This window comes from Hordeum vulgare, chromosome 6H, assembly GCF_904849725.1.
Source record: "Hordeum vulgare subsp. vulgare chromosome 6H, MorexV3_pseudomolecules_assembly, whole genome shotgun sequence".
Lineage (NCBI taxonomy): Eukaryota > Viridiplantae > Streptophyta > Magnoliopsida > Poales > Poaceae > Hordeum > Hordeum vulgare.
In genome coordinates this window covers 120,873,969-120,883,625 of record NC_058523.1, presented here as the reverse complement: position 1 = coordinate 120,883,625, position 9,657 = coordinate 120,873,969, and positions in this window count along the sequence as shown.

Here is a 9,657-nt window from a genome sequence, read left to right as displayed (position 1 = left end):
AGAAGATGGGTTGCTAGAGTGACAGAAGCTTAAACCTTAGTTTATGCGTTGCTTCGTAAGGGGCTGATTTGGATCCACTAGTTTAATGCTATGATTAGACTTTGTCTTAATTCTTCTTTCGTAGTTGCAGATGCTTTTGAGAGGGGTTAATCATAAGTGGGATGCTTGTCCAAGTAAGGGCAGTACCCAAGCGCCGGTCCACCCACATATCAAACTATCAAAGTAACGAATGCGAATCATATGAACATGATGAAACTAGCATGACAGAAATTCCCGTGTGTCCTCGGGAGCATTTTTCCTCCTATAAGACTTTGTCCACGCTTCTCCCTTGCTACAAAAGGGATTGGGCCACTTTGCTGCACCATTGCTACTTTTGTTACTTGTTGCTTGCTACGAATCATCTCACCACACAATCACTTGTTACCGACAATTTCAGTGCGTGTAGATTTTACCTTGCTGAAAACCACTTGTGAGATCCTTCTGCTCCTCGTTGGGTTCGACACTCTTACTTATCAAAAGTACTACGATTGATCCCCTATACTTGTGGGTCATCAGTGACAGAGAGGTATGTCGGAGCCCACTCGGTAATACAACAACACGTATAAGCCTTGCAAGCAATGTGGCTAATGTTTTAGTCACGGGATCTTGTACTAAGGAACAAGTAAAGAGACTTGCCGGTAACGAGATTGAAATAGGTATAGGGATACCGACGATCAAATCTCGGGCAAGTAACATACCGAAGGACAAAGGGAATGATATACGGGATTATATGAATCCTTGTCACAGAGGTTCAACCGATAAGATCTTCGTAGAATATGTAGGATCCAATATGGACATCCAGGACCCGCTGTTGGATATTGACCAGGGAGTGTCTCAGGTCATGTCTGCATAGTTCTCGAACCCGCAGGGTCTGCACCCTTATGTTCGGTGCGTTTCGGTATAGTTGAGTTATAGGTGTTGGTGACCGAAGGTTGTTCGGAGTCACGGATGAGATCACAGACATCGCGAGGGTTTCCGGAATGGTCCGGAAACAAAGATTGATATATAGGATTGTTTCATTTGGTCTCCGTAAAGATTTCGGGCATTACCGGGAGTGTACCGCGAGTGACGAATGGGTTCTGGGTTTTCACCGGGAGGGGCCCACCCACCCGGGAGTGAGCCTAATAGCCCAAGGGTGGAACACCAGCCCTTAGTGGGCTGGTGAGGCCAGCCCAAGTGGGCTATGTCGGCTAGGAAAAGATAACCAAAAAAAAAGAAAAAAAGAGGGAGGTGGGAAGGAAGAGGTGGACTCCTCCTTCCCCAAACCGAATTGGAGTTGGAGTCCTCCTTCTCCTCTCGACCGGTGCACTTGGGGCTCTCTTGAGCCCCAAGGCTAGCCCCTCCCCTCCTCCTATATATATTAGAGGTTTGAGGGGTTTTGAGACACAACTTTACCATGTGCAACCTAAACCTCTACTTTGTAGTTCTTCCTCTAGATCGGTTTTCTGCGGAGCTCGGGCGGAGCCCTGCAGGAATAGATCATCACCATCACCAGCGCGCCATCACGCTGCCGGAGAACTCATCTACTTCCCCTTCTCTCTTGCTGGATCAAGAAGGCGGAGATCGTCATCGAGCTGTGCGTGTGCTGAACGCGGAGGTGCCCTCCGTTCGACGGTATATCGAAACAGATCGTGGGACGACGGTGATTTGAATCACGAAGTTGTATCAGTACAGCAACCGCGTTTCTTAACGCTTCCCGCTTAGCGATCTACAAGGGTATGTGGATCTGATCTCCCTCTCGTAGATGAACATCACCATGATAGGTCTTCGTGTGCGTAGGAAAATTGTTGTTTCCCATGCAACGTTCCCCAATAGTGGCATCATGAGCTAGGTTCATACGTAGATGTAATCTCGAGTAGGACACAAATTTTTTTGTTGGCGTTGATGTTCGATTTGCTGCCCTCCTTAGTCTTTTCTCGATTCGATAGTATTGTTGGATTGAAGCGGCCCGGACCAACATTACTCGTACGCTTATGAGAGACCGGTTTCTTCGACTAACATGCAACTTGTTGCATAAAGATGACTGACGGGTACCTGTTTCTTTATCTTTAGTTGAATTGGCTTTGACCGAGGCGGTCGTTGGAGAGAGGTTAAATAGAAATTTGCACATCTCCGTTGTGGTTTTGCATAAGTAAGATGCGATCATACTAGATACCCATAGCAGCCACGTAAAAATGCAACAACAAATTAGAGGACCTCTAACTTGTTTTTGCAGGGTATGCTTGTGATGTGATATGGCCAAAGACAAGATGTGATATATTGGATGTATGAGATGATCATGTTGTAATAGTTAAATATCGACTTGCACGTCGATGCTATGGCAACCGGCAGGAGCCATAGGGTTGTCTTTAAACTAACGTTTGTGTTTGCAGATGCATTTACAATATTGCTAGGACGTAGCTTTAGTGGTAATAGCATAAGTAGCATGACAACCCCGATGGCGACACGTTGATGGAGGTCATGGTGTGGCGCCGGTGACAAGAAGATCATGTCGGTGCTTTGGTGATGGAGATCAAGAAGCACAAGATGATGTACATATCATGTCACTTATGAATTGCATGTGATGTTAATCATTTTATGCACCTTATTTTTCTTAGAACGACGGTAGCATTATAAGGTGATTTCTCACTATATTACTAGGTTGTAGGTTTAGTAGTAATAACATAGATAGCACGACAACCTCGATGGCGGCACGATGATGGAGATCATGGTGTGGCGCCGGTGACGATGAAGATCATGCCGGTGCTTTGGTGATGGAGATCAAGAAGCACAAGATGATGGCAATATCATGTCACTTATGAATTACATGTGATGTTAATCCTTTAATGTACCTTATCTTGCTTAGAACGACGGTAACATTATAAGGTGATCCCTCACTAAAATTTCAAGATAAAATTATGTTCTCCCCTACTGTGCACCGTTGCGGCAGTTCGTCGTTTTGAGACACCACGTGATGATCGGGTGTGATAGACTCAACGTTCACATACAACGGGTGCAAAACAGTTGCACACGCGGAACACTCGGGTTAAACTTGACGAGCCTAGCATGTGCAAACATGGCCTCGGAATACAAGAGACCGAAAGATCGAGCATGAATCGTATAGTTGATATGATTAGCATAGAGATGTTTACCACTGAGACTACACTCAACTCACGTGCTGATCGGATTTGAGTTAGTGAATTTGGATCATGTCACACTCAAGTAACTAGAGGGATTATATTTGAGTTGGAGTTTATTAGTAATATGATTAGTTAAACTCTAATTGTCTTGAACATAGTCTAAGTCCACTTTACAATATTTTATGTTGTAGATCAATGGCTCACGCAGTAGCAACCCTGAATTTCAATACGTTCCTAGAGAATGCTAAGCTAAAAGATGATGGTAACAACTTTGTAGACTCGACTCATAATCTTAGGCTCATCCTACAAGCTGGGAAAAAGAATTATGATGGGGTTATAGTCCCAGGGTAGGGTCATAGGCCTGCCCTATAGGTCCTACCCAAGGACTGCCCTTCATAAGGGACAAGGCCCTTAGACAGTTCCGACTGAACTAAGGACTTCCCATCATCCAGTCGGTGACGATTCCCCCATCATCCAGTCGGTGACGAGCATTCGGAGCGTATGAAACGTACCGACTAGATTCCACTCTGTATATCGTAACCTCCCTGGAGGGCAATGGTCATACATTTTCATACACCATTACTAGCATTTAAGGCATACGTTACATGTAACGTAGGCATTTATTCGCCACTACTCCACCCCTGTCCACCGGACCGTTGTGAAGGGCAGCGCACTCTATATAAGCCGCCCTTCCCTACTGGTGCAGGGATTGGCATTTACTGTAACCATGTATTCCACTCGACACTAAGCTCCCAAGAGCACTGAGACGTAGGGCTTTTTACCTCCACCGTAGAGGGGCCTGAACTCATACATCCTCGCCGTAGCTACGGCTCTGCCCATCCTTTTGTACCCTACACATCTACTGTCATACTTATACCCATGACAGTTGGCGCCCACCGTGGGGCAGGCGTCTAAGCGACTTCCGGCGAGTTTGTGACTTCATCTTTTCATCAGTTCGTCCGGTGGAGATTTGTGCATGGGTCATGAGATCCTCTTCGGTGCACTCTCCTTCATCGTCGACGATTCGGCATGGCATCAGGACGCGCCTCTCGATGTCGAGGCGCTCCCCAGTCGCGGGGCTACACACTTCCGTGCCGGTGCCCGCGGCGTCCTTCTTCTCCAGCAATCGGCTCTGGTGTTGATCTTCGCCCCCGTCACGTGCCGCAACAAGCGGTCTCACCATCCGCGGCTCCAGCGTTGGGTGCGACACGCCCAGGCGTGCCAGAATGCGTCCTCTCAAGTGGCGGTCCTCGAGTCGGTTGTGGTCGCGCCGCCGTCCCAGTGCTTGGACTCAGTTCCGACTGAGTTGCCTTCCGAGTACTTGGGTCGCGGGCCTACGACCGAAGTTCTCATGGCAAATTCCCATGAAAGTCCCCGCCATACTGGTCGGAACGAGCACGAAGTCGGCGAGTCATCCGGCGCTCGCCGTCAGCCCCGCCGTTTTGCCAGTCGACGCACTCGTCAGAGCAACGTGGAGGTGTTCCGCACACCCGTCCTCAACCTGGCTGCCGCTGCCAAGATAGCCGATTCCCTCCAAACGACTGATTCAGAGGCTGGTAGAGGGATCGAGCAGATCCGTGCCCTGTTGCACACGGCGCAGTAGCAGAATTCGGCGGTCTCCCAGTCACACAACAGGATCCACAACAGTTCTGTTCACGCAAACACGCATCGGTCGGTTTTCAGCCCCGATTCTCATCAGCGACGTAGAGGAGGCAGCCGTTCCATGAATCCCGAAGATCGTCGCCGTTCACGCACCCCTCCGCGGGGTGGGCCTTACGGGCCTCGACATCATGATGATCGGCGTTCGGTGACACATATGATCCAAGGCCCGACGCAAGAGGGTACATCGCCCAGAGGAAGATCGACAGGAGTCGAGCTCACCGTGACGGTCACGACAGAGACCGTCCGAGTGGAAGCATGACCGTTGTCTCTGGCCCCGAGTGCTTCAGTAGGGCCATCCGTTCAGCTGACATCCCTCCCAACTTCCGATTGGCGACGGGGATCAGCAAGTTTACAGGAGAATCCAAGCCAGAAACGTGGCTGGACGACTACCGAGTGGCGGTCCAGATCGGTGGCGGAGATGACCAGGTCGCCATGAAACATCTCCCCCTGATGCTCGACGGCTCGGTACAAGCGTGGCTGAACCAGTTGGCTCCTTCGAGCATCTATAGCTGGGCAGATCTGTCCCGAGTCTTCATCAGGACCTTCGAGGGCACGTGCAAACGCCCTGCTGGTCTCGTGGAGCTCCAGCACTGTGTCCAGAAGCAGAATGAGCCCGTGCGCGATTTCATCCAGCATTGGACGACACTCTACCACACGGTGGACAACGTCACAGAGCACCAAGCAGTCTACGCCTTCAAGGCAGGCGTGCGGTACAGAGATATTTACCTGAAGTTCGGTCGGACAGGCGACATCTCCATGAGAAAGATGATGGAGATAGCCGCACGCTATGCAAATGGCAAAGAAGAGGACCGCATACGCAGCGGCAAGCATAAAGCAGTCGCCGATGGAGATGGGAACAACACTCGGAAGCAGAAGCAGAAAGCTCCGTCCACTCCGCAGGCAGAGGCAGCAGCCGTTACCAATGCCAAGTTCAAGGGCAAGGGGAAAGCTCAGTTCACCCCCAAGAAGAAGCAGTTCGGAAACTCCATCCTGGATCAGCCATGTCCAATCCACACGAAGTTGGACGAAGAAGGCAACGCCATATTCCCGAAGCACACCACTCGGCAATGTCGCCTCCTGATCCAAGGGTTCGGCGAAGGGCAGCCGAGTGAAAAGGACAATGAATAGGATGATGAGGACAGGGAGGATCCGTTCCCCCAAGTCCATGCAACACTGATGATTTTTGCTGACGTGGAAAGCAAGAGTCGACTGAAGATGGTGAACAGGGAGGTGAACATGGCCACCCCAACCAACCCCACGTTCGTCAAATGGTCTTAGACTGCGATCACCTTTGACCAGTCGGATCATCCAGCACATGTGCCCACCCCAGGAAGGCAGGCTCTGGTCGTCGACCCGGTGGTGGAAGGAGTCCGACTGCGCAAAGTCCTCATGGACGGCGGCAACGGCTTGAACATCATGTACGCCGACACTCTCAAGGGGATGGGCATTGCGATGTCCAAACTTAGCGAGAGCAGCATGCAGTTCCACGGAGTCGTCCATGGACGAAAGGCCAAGTCACTCGGCCAGATCGCGTTGGACGTCGTTTTCAGCTCCGAGAAGAACTTCCGCAAGGAAAAGCTGACATTTGAGGTGGTGGAGTTCCAGAGTGCATACCATGCGATTCTGGGCCGTCCGGCGTATGCGCGTTTCATGGCCCGTCCATGTTACGTGTATCTGAAGCTGAAGATGCCGGGTCCCAAAGGTGTGATCACTGTCACAGGCAATTGGCAGTGGGCCGAGGAGTGTCTGCAGCAGGGGTCGAGGATCGCCGATCAGCAGATGGCTATCCTCGAACTGGACGAGTACAAGAAGACAGCCGACCCCGCTAACTTGATGCGTTCGAAGAAGCCAGCTTCGGAGTCCGCATTCCAGTCGGCGGGAGACATGAAGAAGGTCAGCATCCACCCGACGGACGACACCGCTGCCCCGACGAACATCTCCACCAACCTCGATCCAAAATAGGAAGCCGAGCTCATCGAATTCCTCCGTGAGAACTGGGACATTTTCGCATGGAAACCCGCTGACATGCCAAGTGTACCCAGGGAGTTGGCTGAGCATCGACTGCATGTGGATCCTGCTGCTCGTCCCGTCCGAGAACGTGTGCGTCGGTCCGCCGCGCACAAGAGGAATACAATCGGAGAGGAGGTGGCTAAACTTTTGGCAGCCAACTTCATTCGCGAGGTACACCACTCAGAGTGGCTCGCCAATGTTGTCATGGTGCCCAAGAAGGACAAGTCTCTCCGAATGTGCATCGACTTCAAGCATCTCAATAAGGTGTGCCCGAAAGACCATTTCCCGCTCCCCCGCATTGATCAAATTGTTGATTCGACTGCGGGTTGCGAGCATTTGTCATTCCTTGATGCCTACTCAGGCTATCATCAGATCCGTCTGTATGGTCCCTATGAATTAAAAACAGCCTTCATCACCCCATTTGGGTGCTTCTGCTACATCACTATGCCATTCGGTTTGAAGAATGCAGGAGCAACTTTTATGCGCATGATCCAAAAATGCCTCCTTGACCAGATCGGTCGAAATGTGGAGGCGTATATGGACGATATCGTAGTCAAGTCACGCAAAGGTTCCGACCTGCTGACTGACTTGGCAGAAACATTCGCCAACCTTCGTAGGTACGATATCAAGCTCAACCCTGCCAACTGTTCATTCGGTGTTCCCAGCAGAAAGTTACTCGGTTTCTTCGTTTCCGAACGAGGGATCGATGTCAACCCCGAAAAGATCGGGACAATCGTACGAATGGAGCGGCCGGTCAGAATACATGATGTTCAAAGGCTCACAGGTTGCCTAGCAGCTTTGAGCAGGTTTATCAGTCGACTCGGCGAGAAGGCGCTACCTCTGTACCGACTCATGAAGAAATCAAATACTTTCGAGTGGACAGACAAAGCCCAAATTGCATTCGACGACCTCAAAGCCCTGCTTTCCATCCAGCCGGTTCTTACTGCCCCACTCAGTAAAGAACCCCTTCTTCTGTACATCGCGGCTACAAATCAAGTCGTCAGCACTGTTCTCACAATCGAACGCGAAGAAGAAGGCAAAGCGTACAAGGTTCAGCGGCCAGTATATTATGTCTCCGAAGTCCTGACTCCTTCCAAGCAGAGGTATCCTCACTATCAAAAGCTTATTTACGGGATCTACATGACTGTGAAGAAGGTGGCTCATTATGTCCAAGACCACTCGGTGTCTGTCGTTTCTGATGCTCCGTTGTCGGAAATCCTCCACAATCGGGACGCATCAGGCCGAGTGGCGAAGTGGGCAATGGAGATGTTATACTCCGACATCAAGTTCGAAGCCAAGAAGGCTATAAAGTCTCAAGCTCTGGCTGACTTCATAGCAGAATGGGTAGAACAACAACAACCGACTCACATCTACTCGGCTCATTGGACTATGTTCTTTGATGGGTCCAAGATGTTGAATGGCTCCGGCGCTGGCGTAGTGATCATATCGTCAAAAGGTGATAAACTCAAGTATGTGTTGCAAATACATTTCGATTCCTCCAACAACGAGGCAGAGTATGAAGCTCTCCTTTATGGATTGCGCATGGCCATCACACTCGGCGTCCGTCGCCTGATGGTTTATGGCGATTCAGATTTGGTGGTTAATCAAGTGATGAAGGAGTGGGATGTAAGGAACCCCACCATGACTACATACTGCAACGCAGTGAGGAAGCTCGAGAATAAGTTTGAAGGTCTGGAACTTCACCATGTTCCGCGACTGAAAAACCAAGCAGCTGATGAATTGGCAAAACTTGGATCCACTCGGAGACCAGTCCCGAGTGATGTCTGCCTCGAGCACCTACATCTCCCCTCGGTGAAGGAAGATCCTTTTACAGAGGAACCAGTACAACCGAAGATCTCAACAGATCCGACTGAAGTCGAGGTCCCTGCTGTGGTAGATTTGATCATGGAGATTCTTGCTCTCATCCCCGATTGGACTGTGCCGTTCATTGCGTACATCCTGAGACAAGAATTACCAGAAGACGAAGTTCAAGCTAGGTAGATCGTCCGCAGGTCGAAGTCCTTCACCGTCATTGATGGCCAGTTGTACGAAGAAAGTGTTTCAGGCGTCCTTCAGTGATGCACCTCCCCTGAGGAGGGACAACTAATCCTGGAAGAAATTCATTCGGGAACCTGCGGCCATCATGCCTCCTCAAGAGCAATCGTCGCCAAAGCATTCAGAGCTGGCTTCTTCTGGTTGCAAGCGAATGAAATGGCGAAACATATGGTCGATCGATGCGAAGGATGTCAGTTCTATTTGAACAAGTCCCACAAGCCAAAATCTACGCTGAAGACAATCCCTCTTGTTTGGCCGTTTGCAGTGTGGGGATTAGATACAGTCGGACCATTCAGAACAGGCCAAGGGGGCTTCACTCATCTGCTGGTAGCAGTCGACAAGTTCAGCAAGTGGATTGAAGCCAAGCCCATCAAGAAGCTCGACGCCCTTACGGCCATCAAGTTTGTCAGAGACATCATCGCCAGATTCAGGGTTCCGCACAGCATAATCACTGACAATGGCACAAACTTTGACTCGGACAGATTCAAAGGTTTTTGCACATGCCAAGGTATCCGAGTGGATTTTGCATCTGTGGCGCATCACCAAACAAACGGGCAAGCAGAGCGGGCGAATGGACTTATTCTTCAAGGGTTGAAGTCTCGACTCCTGCGAGAAGTTGGACATGCTGCCGGTGCATGGGTCACCGAGCTGCCTTCGGTGTTGTGGGGCCTCCGCACCACTCCAAATAGATCTACAGGGCGATCCCCGTTTTTCCTCATTTATGGAGCTGAGGCAGTCCTTCCGAGTGACTTGCTTCACAACTCTCCACGAG